General features: G+C 41.0%; 1 protein-coding gene across 2 annotated transcripts in view; it reads left to right on the top strand.

Annotated features, from left to right (window-relative positions):
* The first annotated feature begins 10,049 nt into the window (after positions 1 to 10,049).
* Positions 10,050 to 23,964, top strand: part of LOC123767408 (XK-related protein 7) — a 98,158-nt gene continuing 84,243 nt past the window's right edge. The window contains exon 1 of one of the 2 annotated variants that reach the window (XM_069313050.1): positions 10,050 to 10,501. The gene's annotated coding sequence lies outside the window, so the exon portion shown is untranslated. The remainder of the gene's footprint in view (positions 10,502 to 23,964) is intronic. The other variant, XM_069313052.1, reaches the window with a different exon arrangement.

The following is a 23,964-nucleotide window of genomic DNA, read 5'->3' as shown; positions in this document are numbered from 1 at the left end:
TTGATTTGTTTGGTTGGTTTATTTAGGGAAATGTGAGAAGGGGAGCATCATGCTAAATTGTTCTGCATTGCTAGAAACAAACCCATTTCTGACCTCTTGTTTGTGTCACGTTAATATGTGTGTTGTGTTCACTGTTATCTTCAGTAAGAGAGCACAGTACTACATGGTTTATACTGCACTCTTCACTTCATGTTACTGTGTGTGTGTTCACTGTTATCTTCAGTAAGAGAGCACAGTACTACATGGTATATACTGTACTCTTCACTTCATGTTACTGTGTGTGTGTGTGTTCACTGTTTTCTTCAGTAAGAGAGCACAGTACTACATGGTATATACTGTACTCTTCACTTCATGTTACTGTGTGTGTGTGTGTTCACTGTTATCTTCAGTAAGAGAGCACAGAACTACATGGTATATACTGCACTCTTCACTTCATGTTACTGTGTGTGTGTTCACTGTTATCTTCAGTAAGAGAGCACAGTACTACATGGTATATACTGTACTCTTCACTTCATGTTACTGTGTGTGTGTGTGTTCACTGTTATCTTCAGTAAGAGAGCACAGTACTACATGGTTTATACTGCACTCTTCACTTCATGTTACTGTGTGTGTGTTCACTGTTATCTTCAGTAAGAGAGCACAGTACTACATGGTATATACTGTACTCTTCACTTCATGTTACTGTGTGTGTGTGTGTTCACTGTTTTCTTCAGTAAGAGAGCACAGTACTACATGGTTTATACTGCACTCTTCACTTCATGTTACTGTGTGTGTGTGTGTGTGTTCACTGTTTTCTTCAGTAAGAGAGCACAGTACTACATGGTTTATACTGCACTGTGCACTTCCTGTTCCATATAATGATAACTTCCTGGCCACCTCATGTTTGCACAATCTGCACATCCTCTCATGTGTATTTTATATATATAAAACGCTGAACTGTAATGTCAATCCGGACCTTAAAAGCTTCCTAGAAGGTTGTAACCGATCCCATGAGCACCACACCAGAAACAAATACCTATTTGATATTCCAAGAGTACGACTTAGTCAAACTAGAAATGCTTTACAAATCAAGGGACCTCGAATGTGGAATGACCTTCCCAATTATGTTAAAGACTGTACCTCTCCCAACCAGTTTAAGATAAAAACTAAGTGCTACCTAATTAACTCGATGTAACCTACCTCATCCCTAAATGTCAACCCATCCTGTTTGTTGACCAAATTGTATTTTTGTTTTTTTTCTGCCATTATCCCCCCCCCCCTTTTTTTCATTATTTTTCTTATTTTTTCTCAACACAATTTATACTTTAATCTCAATTAGTATTAAATTTTAGTCTTAGTGTTTTTCCTGCCCGAAACACTTTGCGTAATAGTGGCTTTAGGCATTGTATGTACTAGCTCTATCTATAAATCCATCAATTTTTGTATCTCACCCTGTATGTATGTACTTTACCTGAATAAATATTTGTATAGTATTTTTATAAGGATCTTATGGAAAAATAGGATTCCATTACTTAACACTGAACAACTTTAGGCAGTGTTTCCTTAAATACAATCTATTCTTTGATGTACTGTATAGTGTTTATTGATTTAACTTCATTCAATTAGTTTAAATAACTAAAATACAATGAATTTCAGAAGCATTGTAATTAATCAAAATATGAAGTACAATTTCCAAGAAAATGTAACTACTATACAGTTTTATAAAATTTGATAGACTAAAACCCAGATTTTTTCTGTGGCTACTATGATGCTGTTATATTTTGTTTGTGAGCGCAACACAGGTCATTCTGAAGATCAGGGTACAGTAGTTCATAGATTTAGACTCGATTGTCATAAAACCGGGAAATCCTTATTGGAATCGTGAGAAAGAGATTTTTTGGCTTCTCGAGTCAGAATGTGCTTATCCTTAAGCTAGGCTAAACAAAATATTAAACATTAGACTTTCAAAGCATTGCATCTGCACTTAACTTTCCTTGACAGCTTTAAGTTATTCGTGCATCCTGGAATATCTCTGATTTCTCTGATGTTTACACTGAACATATTCCTGAATCGGCAATGTTTCTGAAGGTCAACTTTTTCTGGCAAATACCTGTCCATTTCTTCCTGAAACTTCTTCAGATGACCTTTAAATATAGCTTGAATGTCAGTGAGATTGCTATTGCAGACTAATAATTTAGCACAACTCTGTTCTGGAAAGCCATAATATTTTTCATCTATCCATTTATTTTCTCTAAAGTACAGGTTTCTGGAAAGCCCCTCAGTAACTCCGTGAAGTATAGCACCGGAGCTGTAAAACATTAGGGAATTGTACCAATCTCTGACACCCACCCAAGCCTACCTGCTTATTACTGCAGCAATTGTTATATTCAATACCTTTGAGAAGAAAGGGAGATGCTCACTGAAATAGTACGGGTTGTTTTTTCAGCTGTTCTTACAGAAAGCATATTCAATATATAGTATACTGTATAGGTCTGATGGGGCAATAATTATAGCCTGGATGAGCATTTGAATTCTCTAATGGGGGTACAAATCACTGCACTTTAATGAACATGAAACTATCAGACTTTCTAAAAATAATATGCCCAATGAGGTGTACCTTGATGGATGACATCATCCTTCTCAGTTCTAAAAAGAAGGGTTAGCACAAGACACAATAGCAACTGACTTAAGGTCTGTTTTTTATTAGCCTTAAGATCTAAATTATACAAATAGGTTTATTGACAAATTTACTTTAGTGAGAGTAACTAAGCTAGGTTGTCTGATAGATTCCAAAGATTCATTCAACAAGGCAAAAAATATAACACTTCTGAGCAATTTGCAATACCAAAATTTAAAAAAAAAAATTGCAAAGGCACAGCCACAGATATCAACAAGTCACAAGCGAATAATGGTTAGTAGAGTAAATTTTATAGCAATGATGACAGAACTAAATACTATAGCGATTCCAAATTTGCACATAAAAATATATCTACTTTGCCGTCACCCAGATGTGCCTGACATGGTACAGGTACATCTTTACCAATTCACACTCCAACTCCACCAAAGATAATACTGTACTGTATTGGCAAATAGCAAATGCAGTAATACAAAATGTATACCTTGGCAGTTATTCAATGCTTGGTGTATTCTACACAAAGCGCCCTAAATCAATTACGGTTGTTTATAAGACCGTAACATTCCATATACACACGGTGAGATCATAAACATTACCAGGCACCAACTGGGACGTCAACATGTCCCCATTCCTTCCAAGATCAAAGGAATCCTACTCTGTTCTAAACAGAGAAGAACCACAACTTTGCACACAATACCTATATGTATTGAGGAGTGGACACCAAGTCCTTGATGAGGAATGGGATGCCTCTACAAAGCTCAGCAACATGGCAACATAATCCATGTCTCGACAAGACACTAGTCTCCCACACAGTGGATGATTGATGGATTATTTAACACTGGTGGTACATTGACAAGGGGATACAGGTGGAAGCTGAGTACCCAAATAAGCCACAGAGACATTAGAAAGAACCTTTTCAGTGTCAGAGTAGCTAGTAAAACAACAAAACGGCACAAACAACAGGGCTCCATCAAGGAACATATAATCGCTATACACAACGAAACAATCACCAGAGATATTTTGACGAGCAACACTAAAATAATTGATACAATGACAATAGAGAATTAGACATCGGTGAAGCGCTGCATATCAAGAAATCTAGACCAGCTAATACACAGTTACTCTCTACCAACTTCAAGACTCCGGGCCAGTGCAGAAGCTGGACCGAATGACCCTGCAACAGGAACAGAAGCAAACTACAGTACTTTTTTTTTTTTCACACCCCACACACACCCCAGGAAGCAACCCATGACAGCTGACTAAATCCCATGTACCTATTTACTGCTAGGTAACAGGGGCCTATAATGATCCCTTCTCTCTATCTGAGCTTCAGTCTGCCCTAGCCCTTTGCGGTTCTACGACAGCGGGCTCCGATGGCATTCATTATGAAATACTTCGCCATCTCCCTCAGTGCATGTCTCGGTGTTTACTGAGTCTGTACAATCGGGTCTGGGAGTCATCGTCAGTCCTTGAAGACTGGCTCGATGCTGTTGTCCTCCCTGTTCGGAAAGCAGGGTCTCTCGGGTCATCCCCCAAGGACTTCCGCCCTATTGCCCTCACGAGTTGTGTCTGTAAGCTCTTTGAACATATGGTTAACGTTCGTTTGATGTGGTTCTTAGAACACTATAACCACCTCTCCCCTTCTCAATTTGGTTTTCGCAAGTGCCGCAACACGACGGATGTCCTGGTGAACTTGGAGGTCTATATTCGTACTGCTTTTGCTGCGAAGACCTCCGTTGTTGCCATCCTTTTTGACCTGGAAAGGGCTTACGACACTACCTGGCGGTATCATATTGTCTCAACTTCATTCTTTTGGCCTTCGTGGGAATCTTCCTCTCTTCCTCCAGAGCTTCCTCTCTCGTCGTTCCTTTCATGTGCGGCTTGGTACCACTCTTTCTGCCCCTTTTCGGCAGTATGAGGGTGTATCCCAAGGTAGTGTTCTGAGCACTACTCTTTTTCTAGTTGCCCGCAACAGTATTCTTTCCTCTCTTCCTTCTGGCGTCTTCTCCGCTCTCTATGTTGATGATCTTACCCTTTGCTGTTGGGATGATGATTCGCCTCTCTTCAACGGCGGCTTCAACTTGCGATTGATGCTGTGTCGTCTTGGGCCTCTTCAAGTTCTCTGCGTCTAAGACTTGTGCTATGACTTTTACTCGGAAGTATGTCGTTCTTCGTCCCTCTTTGTCGCTTTATGGTCATCCCCTTGTGTACAGGGAATCCGCTAAGCTTTTGGGGTTAGTCTTTGACACTCGTTTGTCTTGGTCAGCCCATATCTCTTACCTCCGAGTTGAATGCTCTAAGGCCCTTAACCAACTTAAGGTTTTGTTCCATACTTCTTGGGAAGCGGATAGGCGCACGCTCCTCTATTTGCACTCCTCTCTCGTCCTGTCTAAACTTGATTATGGTTTCCCTGCATACTCTTCTGCTTCTTCTACTCTTCGCCGTCTTGATGCTTTGCACCATACTGGGTTGCGTCTCAGCTCTGGTGCCTTTCGTTCGACTCCCGCCCTCAGTTTGTATGTTGACACTGACTTTCTCTCTCTTCAGGACCGCCGTGATCGCTACTGTCTTCGCTATCTTGCGCGATCCTTACAACATCCTTCCTATCGCCTCTGTCGTACTTTAACTTTTCCTCCTCCTGTAGCTCCTGTTTCTCCTCATCTTCTCCCTCGTTCTGTCCGGTTATCTCACTTACAGGATTCTCTTTCTGTTCATATTTCTAATGTTTCTCCTCATATTGTTCCTTCCTTGCCTCCGTGGAGAGTCCCCCTTCCCAAGTTTTGTACGTCCTTGACTTGCATTACTTAAGCCTTTACCCCTCCTACGATTCTGAAAAGCCTCTTCCTTGAGCACTGTTCCTCGCACTCCCACTCTATTTCCATCTTCACCGATGGATCTAAGTCTGCGGATGGTGTGGGCTACTCTGTTGTTTTTCCTGACCGTACTTATATGTGTCGCCTCCCTTCGGTGGCTAGCGTCTTTACAGCAGAACTTTATGCTATTCTCTATGTTCTCCGTCTCTTGCTTTCTCATTATCATTCCTCATCTGTGGTTGTAGTTGACTCACGTAGTGCCCTCATGGCTCTAGGGTCCTTTAATCCTATCCATCCGGTGGTCATCGAGATTCAACATTGGCTGTTTCTTATTTCTAGTAAATTTAAATCAGTAGTTTTGCTGGGTTCCCAGCCATATTGGTGTTTCTTTCAATGAGCGTGCAGATGCTGCCGCTAAGGAAGCTATCTGTTCTTGTCCCATCTCCCGTAAAGGTATTCCTTATTCCGACTTTTATCCTGTTATTCATTCCTCCATCCTTGCCCGTTGGCAGGGTTGTTGGTCCTCTGTGGTTAGTAACAAGCTGCGTACTCTCAAACGTAGTGTGTCCCCGTGGCCTTCCTCCTACCACCGTAACCGGCGGTGGGAAACTGCTTTGGCACGGCTGCGAGTTGGCCATACTTGCTTAACCCACAGTCACTTAATGGAGCGCCGCCCTGCTCCTTATTGTCCAAATTGCGTTGTCCCTCTTACAGTTGTGCATATCCTTGTTGAATATCCTGACTTCCAGGACGAGCGTGTGTCTTGCTTTCCGACCGTCCCTCGCGGTCACTTGTCCCTCGATAGAATTCTAGGTGAATCGGATACTTTTGATATCGTTCGCCTTATGCGCTTTTGTTCTTGTATTGGCATTCTTGGTGATATTTAGCACCCTCTGATTATTTCGCACTTTGATGGTGCTACATAGCCTTCCCGGTTTGGTGCCTTCTTTTGATAATTACCTTACCTTAGATAAATGGGGCATTCAGGGTGAAAGAAACTTTGCCCATTTGTTTCTGCCTGGTGCAGGAATCGAACCCGTGCCACAGAATTACGAGTCCTGCGCGCTCTCCACCAGGCTACCAGGTAGTCGGAGTGGTGGTAGTGGGGTGGTAGCCGGAGATGGTGGTGGTGGGAGGCTCAAGTGAGTGAAATATTTTTATTATCCGAGTAAATGTTCTTATTGTTTCTGGCTGTGTTTCTCCTATGCTTGTGTAGTTGATTGTAAAGGGGTAGTGGTGGCACAGGTAAGTAAGAAATAGCTTTATTATGTGTAAATAGGATCTTATTGTCTCTCCAATGGTATACTGTATCTATTTGGTACTTGGAAATGCTACTTTAAAAAGATTATTCCCTATGTTAGCTAGCGTGCGTGCGTGCGCTCTCTCTCTCTCTCTCTCTCTCTCTCTCTCTCTCTCTCTCTCTCTCTCTCTCTGTCTCTGTCTCTGTCTCTCAGTCTCTCAGTCTACCACATATCAACCAGCTGGTTGATAGTGGTAGTGGTGTAGGGAGTGCTGGTAGGTGAATGGTGGTTTAACAGGGTGTACTTGGGGGTAATGGTAGATAGGCAGTGAAACATTAACAGGGAAATCAGGTAATGCTGATAGTAATCACTATTGGGTTTGCTCACTACTTCTGAATAAACTCCAGGAGATTTTTTTTCTTTATTATTATTAATACATGAGGTACATCTGCATTAGTGCAGCTACCCTAGACTATATGAAGTGGAGTACAGTGTGTCAAAAAAGATAATTAGGTGATGCTGAAAAATCCCCATCACACAGGATGGTTAGTCGTACAGAGGCATGTGATAAGCAGTCTGCACTGGCAGACTCCGGATGCATTTTGAGGATATTATCACAAGATTGAATAAGGTAGCAGTGGTAATACAAGTCCCCATCTCGCAGGATGGTTAGTCATACAGGGCCATATGTTTAGTAGCCTGCACTGGCAAATTTTGGGTACACTGTGAGGATATCTTCAAGAATACGAGAGTGAATAAAGTAACTGCAAAGCTCCAGGTACCTCATGCCAACTGGTCTGAAAGGTCTAATAACTGGGCATTCAGTGATGTAGTGTGGGAGATCGTGCCGTAGTTCCTGCTCACAGAGTTTGCAACTGGAGTGCTCAGGATTGGGAGACCCATCACCTGCAGCCACCTGCCACAGGTAACGGTAACCCAACTTGATCCTTGCAACCACTGTGTCGCACAGTCTAGTGGACATTTTGTGCTGCCCATAGATATAGGTTTCAGATCTGAACAAATCAGCTTTTTATACTAGTACTTTCAGGTCGTTGGGAGTCAGTAAGTTCTTTCCTATCAGATCTGAGTGTTTGGACCAATACAGTTTTGACAGCAGAGATGGGGATACCTAGATCTAATTCAACTTCATCCTTGTTACACGCTAATTTGGCTGCAATGTCTGTCTCATTATGATGGGTTATATTTATGTGTGAAGGTATCCATACAAAGGAGATTTGAGACCCTTTACTCTGTGCATCAATTAGGTCATTACAGTACTTCTGATTCAATTCTACGGGGTTGGCTCACTACTTTTGAATAAACTCTAGTGTTTGCTCACTGCTTCCGAATAAACTCTACGGAGTTTTCTCACTACTTCTGAATAAACTCTAAAGGGTTTGCTCACTACTTCTGGTTAAACTCTATTGGTTTTCTCATATCTTCTCATTAATCTCTGAATTTTTCACATATCCCTGGAAACACAAACCGAAACTGTCTCTATTTTCCGCTTGTTACAACTTGTAATAAAGTTGTTACATCTTGGCTTAACGTGTTTATGACGTATTAGAACGTTGTTACAACTTGCTATATTGGTTGTTATAACTGGTTAGGTGTTAAAACTTGTTCGAACGTTGCACCAACGTCGTAGTTTCGGTGTGTGTTTGGCGGGATCTCATTTAAGTCTACAACTATTCCCTCCCGAAAAAATAAGGACTACAGGAGTTACACCCCACTTTTCATATCTCAACAAAGCATACGGGATTTGCACGCCATCCTTGGGATGGCGGAATCTATCGTAGTCCTCATTTTCCCTATTTCCATCCGGTGGACCAGTGACGGCAGTAGAGTTACGGTGCAACTGTATGGTCCTGTATACCATATCAGCACCATATATCATCACAACAGACATTTCCTCTCCGAATCACGCCAGAGAGGCTGGAACAGGAAACTGGCCCCTCTTACATATGAGACCTCAAGCCTCTTGGGTCTCTGGCTTGCTTAATGAGTTAGTTCCTTGCCCACCTCCATCAGGAACTTAAGTGCACACTTACCCCAGGCGTCCAGGGTCTTAGAGCCTATTGACACAAACCTGTAACAATGTTCTCAAGACCCCTGTACTGTACTTCTTAGTTTCCTGGTCTCCCTGAAGGTAGCGCCCTACCACAGCTCTACTGTACTGTAGATGCATCAGTCAGTGTAGATGCACAAGAGTAGCCCACACAACCTGTTTACCATCCCCCATGGCTGCTGGGTGACCCCCACCTGAGCGCTTGTGACTTGTCAGGTCTGCACATTTGAGTTTCCCTTTGCGCTGGATACAATAGGCTGTAAACAAACTTCTTTTAATGACATCATTAACTGCTTCACGCCATAGCAGTCTTCCCCTGTGACTTACGACAGATGAGACCATGGCTGCCGTATTGGTCTGCCGACGCAGAGCCGCAGATACACCGGTGTTTAGTGGAGAGAGGGGCGGCGGCAAGGCGCAGGGCAACACCAATACTTAAGAGCCCGATAGGCCAGGCGGAATTAGGGACAGCCAACGGAAAATCCCTTCCTACTGCATGTGGGGCTTGCATAGGAAGGCGTGCCTTAACCTTCCCAGAATCAATTAAGATTACTTGTGTAAAGGAGGAAATTTATATGTTTATCTCTCAGAATGTTCGGTAATACGTTTATTGCTTGTGATGTGTGTTTATGTATGTATTAACACGATGTACTGAACTGGGTGAGAATAGCTTGATCTACCTCGTCCCTTTGTGTGTATTTTGCCTCAATAAACTTATTTCACTTTCAATTTCAATTAAGATGCCTCAAGGATTGCTTAGACAATATTCTGATATTGTTCAATGTTCAGTGTTTAGTTCTTCTATTTACTGCTAGGTGAACGGAAGCATGAGATGAACGGAAATATGCCCAGACATTTATGTCCTCCGGGGATCACGACAAGGATCCTCAATAACTGAGTTGAGAACATATAGACCAAGACCCAAGCTAGCGGCTACGTCTGCATAAGGAGTGTGGAGGATGTGTGTTTCCGGTAATATTTAGACGGTTGCCTCGTATGTGACACTGCTAATTCCAGAATAATTAAATACAGCATAAATTATTTGCACATTGGGGAAAAATATTACGAATCATGCACGGAAGGTGATACTGTTCCCACATGGAGGCTTGAAAGTTTCCATTCTACATCGTTTTATTTCGTAATCATTCGCATAACTTTACCTAATTATTTGTCTAATTTTACCTAATGAAAATATTTACTAACAATCTAACCTTTTCAAAGCATGTTAATCTACAGAAGAAAGAGTGCGGTTATCATAGTGTTGAGGTTAAGAGATGAGGCCCGCGGTGTTAATACCAGTGAGTGATAGAGCAGTGAGCGCTGAGCGGTGTTTGAGCGCAGGTGTGTGTTTGGGTCGCTCGGTGGGGCTGGTGGCGGGTCGACGCCTCAGTGTTCAACTGACCATTGTCGGGTGAAGGCTGTTGCCGCTGTCTATCGTACTCTTAACTGTAAATGCAAGTTTACCATATGTTTGACTAGTCTCTAAATATACTTTATTATATACCGCCGTTAGAGTACATTAATTTACAAGAGCTTATATGTTGACTAGATAATTACAATACTGTGTTTCTTTGAGGAACCTGAAATTTTCAAATAATTACCAAGCGAATAACCATTTACACCTCAATAAGCTGCGTAAAATCCATAGTTGTGGCTGAGGAAAGTGGTAAGAAATACGACATAAGGAGCGAGCTTGTCGCTCACACCAGCGGTGAAGACAATCATCTATTCACCCCAGGACGACCGGCCAATTACTCCATTTCAGGTAACATTTTCACTTAAGTCTATGTAGAGGCCTATGTATATGTATATATGTGGGTGGGGGAGTTCTGGAGTTCACTCTCTTAACTATAATTATACCTAATATTTTTGTGCTTACCAATATTTAATGCCCTTCATCATATAATTCGTTGTCTTGTCAGAGTTAATGGCTTTGAAAGACTGTAAAAATATCACTAATGTAATCTCACCAGCCCATTGTATCGTCTTGTAAATAAAATATTATTATTATCTTATTATTATTATTAGTCGAGAAGGAAGCCAAGTGTTAATTTGGAGGTGACTCGCGCATTGATGCAACGTTTATAGTCGGGAACGTTTTAATCGACCCGGTTATATAGCAAATAATTTGGGTATTACAGAAACTCTAGAAGATTATTTAGAAACACAAATGTATAAATGTTGACAGACAGACAGAGACTGGCACACAGAAAGAGACAGAGACATACATAAATTATATATATATATATATATATATATATATATATATATATATATATATATATATATATATATATATATATATATATATATATATATATATATATGTCGTACCTAGTAGCCAGAACGCACTTCTCAGCCTACTATGCAAGGCCAAATTTGCCTAATAAGCCAAGTTTTCCTGAATTAATATATTTTCTATAATTTTTTTCTTATGAAATGATAAAGCTACCCATTTCATTATGTATGAGGTCAATGTTTTTTTATTGGAGTTAAAATTAACGTAGATATATGACCGAACCTAACCAACCCTACCTAACCTAACCTAACCTATCTTTATAGGTTAGGTTAGGTTAGGTAGTAGAGAAAGTTAGGTTAGGTTAGGTTAGGTAGGTTAGGTAGTCGAAAAACAATTAATTCATGAAAACTTGGCTTATTAGGCAAATCGGGCCTTGCATAGTAGGCTGAGAAGTGAGTTCTGGCTACTAGGTACGACATATATATATATATATATATATATATATATATATATATATATATATATATATATATATATATATATATATATATATATAATTATTATATTATATATATATATATATATATATATTATTTGCACATTATACGAAAGATTGTATAATGTACGAAAGATTGAGAAAATTCGTGTTAGAATTATTAATCTTACTTTTTCGGTCATATTTAATAATATATATATATTTGTATATATATATATATATATATATATATATATATATATATATATATATATATATATATATATATATATATATATACCTATATATATACCTATATATATACCTATATATATACCTATATATATACCTATATATATACATATAAAATGTGTGTGTGTGTGTGTGTGTGTGACTTATACTTAATTTGTCAGTGATGATATTAACTCAGATTATAATATTTGGTGAGAGCTTAGTTTAGTTTATTTATTATGCACCCCATACCCATCTTGTGGGCGGTAGTGGAAAGGGTTACAGAGGCACATAAGGGCTCAGGGACTGAACCCCACAATTCATTTAGCTAAGCAAGTTACAATCTTGATGAGCTAGTTACAAAATTCAGTATAAGTCGCGCACAGAGCTAGTTTTCCATAGTCGGAGACAGAAAGATTGACAGATATATCGAAGTACTCTTAAGCCAACTATTGACCTTCCTCAAGATGAAATTCACAACAGCTGCCTAACTCCTGGGTACCTGTTTACTGCTAGATAAACGGGCATTAGGTGAAAGGAAAGTTTCCCATAAGCTTGTGTCCTGCTGCTGGAATTGAACGCGAGACATTTCAGGAGTGACCCGCCAACTGTGCTGACCGCTGGCTGCTGCAGTAAGGTAGGTGTGATGGTTTTGGATTCTGCTGTGATGTTGAGATTTATTTCTTAATATTGAACAGTAGTACATCGTCACGCATATTTGGTTGTTTCATGACGCTAATTTCTGTCTCAGGAGTATTGTATTTATGCTCAAAATTATAATTAAATTAAGATATATTAGCGTTTCTGTGATCTTTCTCTTATATCCCAGTTAAGATGACTTGGTTTTAAAACAGTGAAGTGAATAAAAACAGAACAGGAAACTACACTGTACACAGTGTACCTCCCATATGTCACTATGTACGTGCAGAAATGCACGTACTTGTCAATACCTATTACATGTCAGTACGTATATGTCATAACAGGTTTTGTTCGTGTGTTGGAGTGGGAGATTCTTGCGGTCGCGACATGTGTGGAGTGACAGGCTGGGGAAGTGATGGCTGGGAGGTGCGGGTAGGAGGTGGGTGCCGCGTGGGATCGGGTGAAGGACGGGAAACCCTTTGTCTCGAACCCATTGTTGATGTGACGACTTATATTGAATTTTGTAACTAGCTCATCAAGATTGTAACTTGCTTAGCTAAATGAATTGTGGGGTTCAGTCCCTGAGCCCATTATGTACCTCTGTAACCCTTTCCACTACTGCCCACAAGATGGGTATGGGGTGTATAATAAATGAACTAAACTAACTCTATGAGGTCTGATAAAGACCTTTTGTGCCCTCTGTAATGCTTTTGCGTTTCCGCTCACAGGATGAGTATGGGGTGCACAATAAACTAGCCGCCTTCGGCGGCAACAATCAATCATTCTAGTCCCCGAATTCTTAGCTCTGAAGTCAGGTCTTCGAGCACTTCAAAACTTAAATTCAAAAATATTAGGAATAACATAACATCTGTTATTGTATAAATTAGCCTAATATAATTTGTGCAGACATAAAGAGTTCTAGAGTCAACTTTGTGAATACCTCCCTACATACACTACATATTTACCTAACTGCCTAACTCTCATGGTTCAGACGAGGCAGCTACTGCTGCGTGAAACAAAAACGGAGTCGAACTACTGTAATGTATCCCAACATCTCATATTAAAGCCACATTACTAAAAATCATGTCCGACTGAATACCAATTCAGTCGGACATGAATAGCAACGCTCAAAGGGCAGAAAGCATGAGCATTAGAAGTTACGATCTCTCTACAACTGAGAACTATACATGCGGACGGCACAAAACGTTCACCAGGCAATACTCGCCAAATTGTGCTTGCGGGGGTTGAGCTTTGGTTGGTTGGTTGGTTGGTCCCGCCTCTCAACTGTCAGTCAACTGGTGTACAGGTTCCTGAGCCTACTGGGCTCTATCATATCTACATTTAAAACTGTGTATGGAGTCAGCCTCCACCACATCACTGCCTAATGCATTCCATTTGTTAACTACTCTGACACTGAAACAATTGTTGTAGTCTGGTGGCATTCCTCTGAATCTTCTCTAACTTTGTCTTGTGTTTAACTAGATATGGACTCCAGGCTGGAGCTGCATACTGACATAAGTAGTGTGATATAGTTATTGCCTGAATAAAACTGGAATATCGTTACGTACAATTGCATGGCAGGTAAGTGCACATAATGGACCACTCAACACTGAACGCACCAACTGTAAACTGTTTAAAAGAATAAAGGCACTCCAATACTAAGCCCTTACATCTTAATGCCCAAATGACTGCAGAGCATGACTTCTTAATGACTTCAGGGCAAATGGTATCAGATATTTGGAGCTTTGTAATTACTCCATTTGCTGAAGGATATTATTATACATCCTCATAGCCCACCAAAAGCTTTCTAGTACAGGCTAGTAAGACTACTCTCATCCACTGTAGGCAGGCCTATGACAAACCGGCTTGCGAGATATAGAGTAGACTTTACACCAGTATATTGGTGTCTGTCTAGGCTTATTAATATCCTCCCCCCACACTATATATATATATATTAGGGGTACCACCTCTGGTGCAATTGCAGGGACCCACATCATCGAAGAAGAAAACAAAGAGCATTCAGAAAAGATCTTGTGGATTCTCACTGAATACTTTATTCTTTTCATCTCCTACACCACTCCCATTATTTTTTGTATATAATATATATATATATATATATATATATATATATATATATATATATATATATATATATATATATATAATAATAATAATAATAATAATAATAATTACTAGATGGGGGTACTGGACGGTAAATAAAACCTTCACGAGAGTGCAAATTGCTAATACTATATTTTGGATAAAACTGAAATGACAGGAAGTATTTAGTGAATGCTTTTGGTCGCGTTTGAACACTCGTGTACCTTGCGGGACTGCCTGGGGGGCTTCTCGCACCTCAAGGTTACCGCTTATTACCTCAAGGTTCCGTAATTAGTATTGCTAGCCTTCAACCCTCCCCAACCCCGGCCCCACATACAAGGGGGGTTAACCTGCCCCTACACTGTATGTCAGCCGGGGTTAGCGACACCTAAGACTGACTATTATAAACTCGTCCTAAAATGAATATGGATTATAGGCTTGACTGATAAAATACTGGTGCGTTAGGTTCTGTACCGGAGCCTCTGGTACTGTACCGGTGCCTCTGGTACTGTACCGGTGCCTCTGGTACTGTACCGGTGCCTCTGGTACTGTACCGGTGCCTCTGGTACTATACCGGTGCCTCTGGTACTGTACCGGTTCTTCGGAGCATACCATCATGTAGAAGATCTCTCCCCATCCCCTTTCATCTCTCTCTCTTCCTCCCATCTCATTTCCTCCCTTATCCACTCTCATCTCTCCCTTACCTCTTTCTCATCTCTTCCATCCCCCCCCCCCTCTTATCTCTCCCTGACCCTCTCATATCTCACTCTCCCTATCACCCCCCCCTCCCTCATCTTCATCTCTAATTTCTCCCTTCTCATCTCCTTCCCCCTCTCACCTCACCTTCTCTACTGTATTTTTTGTCTCATACCTCTTCCCCTCGACCCATCTTTTCCTCCTCCTCCTCCGCCTTTGTGTCTGGGTGTGAGCTGGTAGGTTGTGAGTCATATTTCCGAGAGTAGCTTTCATGAAATTTCCGGCAACTGCAATTCTTTTAACTCGTATGAACACGTTGAAGTGTCCAATTCATTGGTGAATTCCCTTCGACAGTTAAAGTTTCTAATCAGAACTACAACCCTCATGCTCAGCTTGCTGCTAAATTAAGCACCATAGAACACATTCACAATATACAAGCTGAAAACAACATTGCACAGACCATATACACTGACGGATCACTCAAATACAGCTACAGGGAGGACAGGAAGTGCTGTTATTGCTCATCAGCCCGATGGCAGCACAATTCAAAGAACTGTCCGTTAAGCAGTTTTGAGACAGTTATATATATGTAGTTTGTGTGACGTTGCTGGGATGTATTTGTGTATAGTTTGGGTCATTTTTTAATGCATACCATACCCATTGTTGAATGGTGGTGGACAAAGGTTACGGAGGTGCATCATGGGTTCAGAGGAAATTCAGGTCTTGCTGCTGCCGCTTTTGAACCACGTTGACATCCAGCCTCAGAACTGGGGTGTGGATCGCCGGCACGTTAGGTCTGGGGCTATCCCTTCCCCCTCCCGGGGAGGAGGGGGCTTCACAGACAGCAGCGCGACGACGCGTGACGTCATACTAGTTTGCTCGCTTTTGTTTGGGGAGTTCTATCCACTCATTCGGCTTTTGGTTGCAATTTTCACCAAAGTAGGGGTTTGTTTTGGGACGCCCACCTTTCTGGGTGCCTAACCCGGTCGATGGCAGACATAGAATGCTTCCAATTACACGGGGGTTGCTCATGTATGACCAACCTTATCCTGCCAGATGGGGGGGGGGGGGATTTCTGAGCATGTCACAGCTTGCTCTTGACACAAACTTTGCAACCTTTCTTATAGTCCAGGGTAGCTGCATAAATGCAGATGTACCTAAATATGCAATAAAACAAAATGAACCACTGTGTTGTGTACTTCCCGTCACACAGTATATCCCCCTCTTATACACATCTCATAGAACGGGCAGCGAAGGTAGGGGATGGAAAATACTTGATTGATTGAACGAGGTAAAATAGACAATACAAAAACTAGATCTTAGTTATTGTGATAGTTCTTTGAGTAAGGTAAGCTACATCTTAGCCCTTTCATATGGTATATACAAGCTCATTTGGTTTGGTATAAAAGAGTTTTGGTGTATAATATAATAGCCGTTTGTATAGTAGAGTGACCTCATGGGTGGTACAGCCACATAAACATGATACAGCTCCTCGACAATGGTAATACAGGCCAATGGTATTCAAGCTAAGAATCTGTTGTCCGCACACTCGTATCCACCTCTTGTGTTGACCCCAACTAGAGAGAAGGTGGGAACCTCCAAGATATATATATGTCGTACCTAGTAGCCAGAACGCACTTCTCAGCCTACTATGCAAGGCCCGATTTGCCTAATAAGCCAAGTTTTCATGAATTGTTTTTCGACTACCTAACCTAACCTAACTTTTTCGGCTACCTAACATAACCTAACCTATAAAAATAGGTTAGGTTAGGTAGGGTTGGTTAGGTTCGGTCATATATCTACGTTAATTTTAACTCCAATAAAAAAAATTTACCTAATACATAATGAAATGGGTAGCTTTATCATTTCATAAGAAAAAAATTAGAGAAAATATATTAATTCAGAAAAACTTGGCTTATTAGGCAAATCGGGTCTTGCATAGTAGGCTGAGAAGTGCGTTCTGGCTACTAGGTACGACCTACCTAATAAGCTTATATATATATATATATATATATATATATATATATATATATATATATATACACTTTATTATGCAAGGTTATACAGTTACATATCTGATTTTATACAAAAAATGAACATTAAGAGGACACAAGAAAAAGTTCGCTTCCTAGAGGCTGTAGATTTCCTCGAACTCCTCCGACGCCGGGCAGGAACCGAGGATGCAGCGGGCATTTCCCCTCTGGATCGCGACACTGAGGCGCTGAAAGAGAAAACTTGCTGCTCTAGGGTCTCTTGTGGTGTCAATGAGCTTGGAACCAAGATCCTTAAGAAACCTTCTTGCACTCTCACCCCATGGGCCTAGGGTCTCAGACCCTATTGGAACGAAATTGTACCTTTGATCTAATTGCCTGTACTTGACTGACTTTTGTTTTTCTCTGTGTGTCGCTGCGGCTCCTGCCGTGCCGGCAGAGAGGGTGATGTATGTCGTTGCCAGGGTGGATACGCAAGTATAGTCCCATGCTAACTGCCTGCCACCCTTCCACGGACGCAGTGTGATTCCGTCTGGTCGGCCGGCAAAGCTAACAGAGTCACGGTTATATATATATATATATATATATATATATATATAATATCTTCAGATGTACTTGATGATACGGAAACCAGCCTGTCATTGTTAGCTTCATTAGGCAAAAGTGTAGTGTGAACAGGAGCCGGTTGGGCAGTTTTTTCCCCAAAAATAATTAGTTGACGCAAGCTCCTGGACTCTGCGAAAATCGCCTGTCATTCTCGCGTCGGTTATGACACGAAACTAGTCACCGATGGATGAGTAGGCGGAAGACTACTGGTGTCTGGTTTTAGATCATTCAAGTTTTGTTTTACCACATGACCGCCAGCTTGTTATATGAACAATTGGCACATCTTAACATAACTTTGGAGAAGTGTCTATGTAGAAGTGACTATTGTATTCCTGTATTGTAGTTAGAACTTTGACCCCAAGACTGCTACGTCCCGGGTAGAGGTAGACCCAAGACTGCGCTACGTCGCGGGTAGACCCCAAGACTGCGCTACGTCGCGGGTAGACCCCAAGACTGCTACGTCCCGGGTAGAGGTAGACCCAAGACTGCGCTACGTCGCGGGTAGACCCAAGACTGCGCTACGTCGCGGGTAGACCCAAGACTGCGCTACGTCGTGGGTAGACCCAAGACTGCGCTACGTCGTGGGTAGACCCCAAGACTGCGCTACGTCGCGGGTAGACCCCAAGACTGCGCTACGTCGTGGGTAGACCCAAGACTGCGCTACGTCGTGGGTAGACCCCAAGACTGCGCTACGTCGCGGGTAGACCCCAAGACTGCGCTACGTCGCGGGTAGACCCCAAGACTGCGCTACGTCGCGGGTAGACCCCAAGACTGCGCTACGTCGCGGGTAGACCCCAAGACTGCGCTACGTCGCGGGTAGACCCCAAGACTGCGCTACGTCGCGGGTAGACCCCAAGACTATGTGAATATAAAAAAATGGATTTCTAGGTGGATAGCAAGGCTCTAGTGCTCTCAGTTTTCAGTAAATATATTTATGGATATGTGTTAAGCTTATTGCCAAGCTCACATATGACCTTAGATCTCGAGACATTGCGGGGATCATCCCGGATATACGAGGTAAAAAAATGAATAAACGAGTATTGAAGCGGCAGGGTTAGGCGAGGCACGAAGCGCTCACACTACTGCATCTGGTTCGCCAGGTGGCGGTCGGTGTTGGATTTTCCCTTGGTTGTATGGTTTTGAAACTGTTGCAAGAAACCGGAAATGCAATCAGCGTTCGTGTGTGTGTCTCTTTGAGGCGTCCAAAAGATTGGTAACCTCCGGATATATTTTCTGGCGTAATCTACTGTTGTTTTCATGTTTTGTTTTCTCTGCACGCCTATCCTATGCTGTCTATCATGTCAGGAGAATTGACCCTATTAGTGAAGCAGAGTAGGCAATGCATGAGATACGGAAACGCTTGCTCATTTTACATATCAAAATATGTTAGTATTATATATGTATATAAAATATTGAAGTACCGGTGTTAGGTGGTGCATTGAGAGGTTCCCGCCCAAGGTGACGCCACTGTCACGCAGTTACGACCATCATTAGACAGCACATTTCTCTCAGGTCAGTGTGCAAGAACAGATTTTTGCTTCGTATTTACCCAAGTCTTTCCTAAATCTAAACTTATCCAATTTATATCCATTGTTTCGTGTTCTGTCCTGTGTTGATACTTTTAATACCCTATTAATATCCCCCCGGTTATGTCCATTCATCCACTTGTAAACCTCTATCATGTCACCCCTAACTCTTCGCCTTTCCAGTGAATGCAACTTAAGCTTTGTTAATCTTTCTTCATATGAAAGATTTCTAATTTGGGGAATTAACTTAGTCATCCTACGCTGGACACGTTCAAGTGAATTTATATCCATTCTATAATATGGCGACCAAAACTGAACTGCATAATCTAAATGGGGCCTAACTAGAGCAAGATATAGCTTGAGAACCACACCAGGTGTCTTGTTACTAACGCTGCGATTAATAAATCCAAGTGTCCGATTTGCCTTATTACGAACATTTATGCATTGATCCTTTTGTTTTAAATTCTTACTAATCATAACTCCCAGATCCCTTTCGCAATCCGACTTCGCAATCACAACACCATCTAGCTCGTATCTTGTAACTCTATCATCATTACCTAACCTCAGAACTTTACATTTATCAGCATTAAACTGCATCTGCCAATCCTTTGACCATTTCAAAACCCTATCTAGATCAACTTGAAGTGATAGTGAGTCCTCCTCCGAATTAATTTCCCTACCGATTTTCGTATCATCGGCAAATTTGCAAATGTTGCTACTCAAACCTGAATCTAAATCATTTATATATATTATAAACAACAGAGGTCCCAGGACAGAGCCTTGAGGCACTCCACTTACAACATTTTCCCACTCTGACTTGATTCCATTTATACTAACTCTCTGTTTCCTTTGGTATAGCCATGCCCTAATCCAGCTTAATATAGCACCCCCAATACCATGAGACTCTATTTTTTAATCAGTCTTTCATGTGGCACTGTATCAAAAGCTTTGCTAAAGTCAAGGTATACAACATCGCAATCCTTACCACTATCAACTGCCTCAACAATGCTAGAATAAATATCCACCCGAGGTCGTCCATGGCAACGGTATTGTGGAATGTCACGTGAGGAACATAAACGTTATCAAGAGTCATTAGCTCCTGCATGCTGGGCTGTGTGAAGTCAGCAGAATATATTGCTGTTCAAGGATGAGAATTTTCACACGTTTCGTGAGGCTTCCTGGATTGTCGCTTCCATAGGTTAACGTTGTCTCTTTACGCTAATAATAAATTACTTTCCTATATGAGCTTTAATTGTTAGAAACAGCCAAGATAATTCGTCTCCTCCTGAGCAGGATTACTTAATAAAAAAATCCCACGCGCAATCATTTTCTTAAATTTACGTAATGAGGCACTGTGGCATGATATAGGGTTATACGACCTTGGTTTGCTGACACCGCGTGTGGTTCTCCCACAGGTCGTGCTCAACACGATGCAGAGCCATGAATAGGGACGTCGACAACATTCAAACGGGGCTCGTGACGTTGTAATCAATTACCGGGTTGTGCTTTGAAATGTTCGTATTTTTACGTTCAGATTTTAAAAAGTAATTACTGTACAGTCAAAAAATTACAAATATTCATTATTTTCAAACCTTCCAAAGTCTAAACCACTAAGATACTAGGTCAGGCTGGGCACTCTTCAGATGGTACCCTAGATCCTCACTTAAACGTTATTTAACCTATTACATTATAGGATTGATAACAGGGATACTCTTCAGCTATAGAGTATAAACGCATGGGATTGCCTACCTGAGGTATCACAGCACCGCTCCTGTGCCAGGCAAGTTACGGGCTCACCATAGCCCGTGCTACTTGGAACTTGTTCCAAGTAGCTGAATCTATAACAACAAACAACTACCTGAGGTTAATAACACTTCAATGTTTGAGGCTTTGCCTCTATCAAGGGACGCCAGTTTATTACCCACCTCCCACATATCCTGGAAAGGTGATAGTTTATACCAGAATGTATACAAGTCCCCAAAATGGTTAGCATATAATACTTCCATGCTAGTCTGTTTGACCTGGGTATGTACAGTACATATGCATACAGAATAATGCATTAAGGACTTGTCAGGGTAGAGCTCTAAAGTCAGATAACAAGTTAGAAGTTGTCTTCTGTACTCTCCCCCATTAAATATAAAAAACCGTCCTGCTAAGCAAGAAATATTAAGAATAAATAATGTCCATAGTTAGGCTACATCATTTTGGAAGGTCGGCTGAATCTAGCCTAACCAAGTAACTAGGGAATTTCAATACGTGCTACTAAGTAGAGAGAAAATAGTAATAAAATAACAGCAAATGCCGGTCCAAAGCTGTTAGGGAAAGACAGTCTTATTGCCGGGGAAAGTACTGGCATTGAGAGGGAAGCAGAAGGCAGGTGTTTAATGACAGTGGGGGACAAAGTGAGTAGTGTACTGTGAAAGTAATTATGTTGCCCACATAACCTGCATTAGGTGGGCGGGGTCAGGGTCGCTGGCGTACTCCCATAATACGTGTTACCAAGTCCGACTTAGTGGCTTCGGGTAAGATAATGGTATTCTTTATACAGACACGATTGCGTGTACTAGTGTTATTTTCTAATTACGCATGCCTCAAAATGATAGAAAATGGCCATTATACCCCTCAAATTTTGTTTTGACTATTGCCTGAGGGAGCTTATCTAGAGCTATCACAGCTTTAGATGAGTCGGCAGGCATCTTCCCTAAGCTGTTTTAAAACAAGGGCCAAATTTGATTGAGTGATAAAGATTTAGCCACCCAAGAGGTGGCACGGGCATAACTATCACGTACAAATGTCAAAAGTTTGAGGGGAAATAAATATCTGGAGATTAAAATTTAAATAAGTTTATTGAGGTATAAATACACACAAAGGGATGAGGTAGCTCAAGCAATTCTCACCCCGTTCAGTACAACGTGTTCATATATAGACACATATAACAAACATATTACCGAACATTCTGAGTGATAAACATACATTTCTTCCTTTACACATGCAGTGTTACCAGACGTACAACACAAATACTTTTATGACTAGCTACACAAGACAATTTACAATAGACATTCAGACAAACCAAGTTACTGTACAATCTTGGTGCAAAATTTTTACCTCTCTAGAATATCATCAATCTTTCCGTTGTGACACATCCAGGCTATTTGTTAAGGAACAGTCCTTATGTCAGTATTTCTCTATACATTAATCAACGGACAATCGAGAATATAATGGGTGAAGGTGTGAGACCTTAACATGCAACATATTTACACTTCGTTTCTTTATCATTAACACCTATTCCATATTTCCAGTAATATTTGTACCCAAGCCTGAGCCGTATGTGTACAGCCACTCCAAATATTTCTCCTTTTACCATAAGTGAAATGGGTGTTTTGACTCATACGTGTAGTGTTGCATGGTTTGGCTTCTCTCATACATTATACCTTTCTTCGCCACTTCTGCCTGTGCCTGAATATTTCTTATTTTGCTTCTTATTTGTCTCATTGTTAAAGCTCATTCAATGTCAACTTGTGGTTTTGATGTGGCACGTTTGGCCAAGTCATCCGCCACCTCGTTAAGCACTTTTCCAACATGAGATGGAATCCACATGAATTTCACTTTGTGACCTTTCAGCTGTATCTCAGTTATCCTTGTCTTACAATCCTCAACTATGGACATGAAGACTGGGTTTCGACTGTTTAGGGAGGGAAGGGGAGGGAATTTTCAAGGGAAAGCGTCAAGTTATTACGACTATATAGCACTTGGAAGGTGTCAGGATAAGGATTTGGGATGGGACGTGGGGAAGGAATGGTGCCCAACCACTGGAAAGGTCGGGGATTGAACACCGACCTGCATGAAGCAAGACCGTCGCTTTACCGTCCAGCCCAAGTGCTTGGACAGACTGTTTAAGGAATCAATTGCTCCTCGGCTATCGACAAATACAAAATCATCTTTTTCGTCTTGACGTACTGTACTTCCTCCAAGTATCTGAAGATGGATCTGAGAATTCTTCTATCCCAAAGCCCAGTCCTTGGCCTAGGCTATTAGGATAGATTCATTATTCCTAAAACAAGATAATATCAGTCAAGTTCACTTTACACAGATTGAATGTTAAATATCAATTTACTTCATATATTCTCAAGCATACTCTATATCTACATATAATACATACTATAAAACTCTGAACTACAGTGCTAATCCTGACCTTAAGCGCTCCCTATAGTGAGTTGTAATAGATCCCATGGGCACAACGCGAGAAACAAATCTCTTTTTGATATTCTTAGAGTGAGACTCTACCAAAGCTGAAACTCTATGCAAATCAAGGGGTCCAGAATTGTGTTGTAGAGTGACCTAAATGTAGTTATTAAAAGCTGGACGCTTCCTAACCAGCTTAAAAAAGGGACTAAGAAAAAATTACTTAATATCATGTAACTAATTTCACTCGCATTTCCCCATTGAAAAAAGTTATTTTTGTGTCTTACTGTTATCTTAAATTTGATTTACTACAAATGTATGCCTTTTTCATTAAGTGTCATCTAATTAATGTATCTAGTTTTGTTAAATTACTTATTCAAGTCATATGTTATCTTCTTGTTTAAGTGTTTACCCTATTAAACCTTTAAATTTTACTCATTTACTGTTTATTATGCTCTAGTGGCTTTACTAAAATAGATGTTTATACTTCCTTGCTGTCATTAATAAAGTTGAAAACTACATCTGTACTATTGCTAATTAGTT

The sequence above is a fragment of the Procambarus clarkii genome, chromosome 74, assembly GCF_040958095.1.
Source record: "Procambarus clarkii isolate CNS0578487 chromosome 74, FALCON_Pclarkii_2.0, whole genome shotgun sequence".
Classification (NCBI taxonomy): Eukaryota; Metazoa; Arthropoda; class Malacostraca; order Decapoda; family Cambaridae; genus Procambarus; species Procambarus clarkii.
The sequence above is the reverse complement of the archived record's forward strand: the minus strand, read 5'-3'. Positions and strand labels throughout refer to the sequence as shown.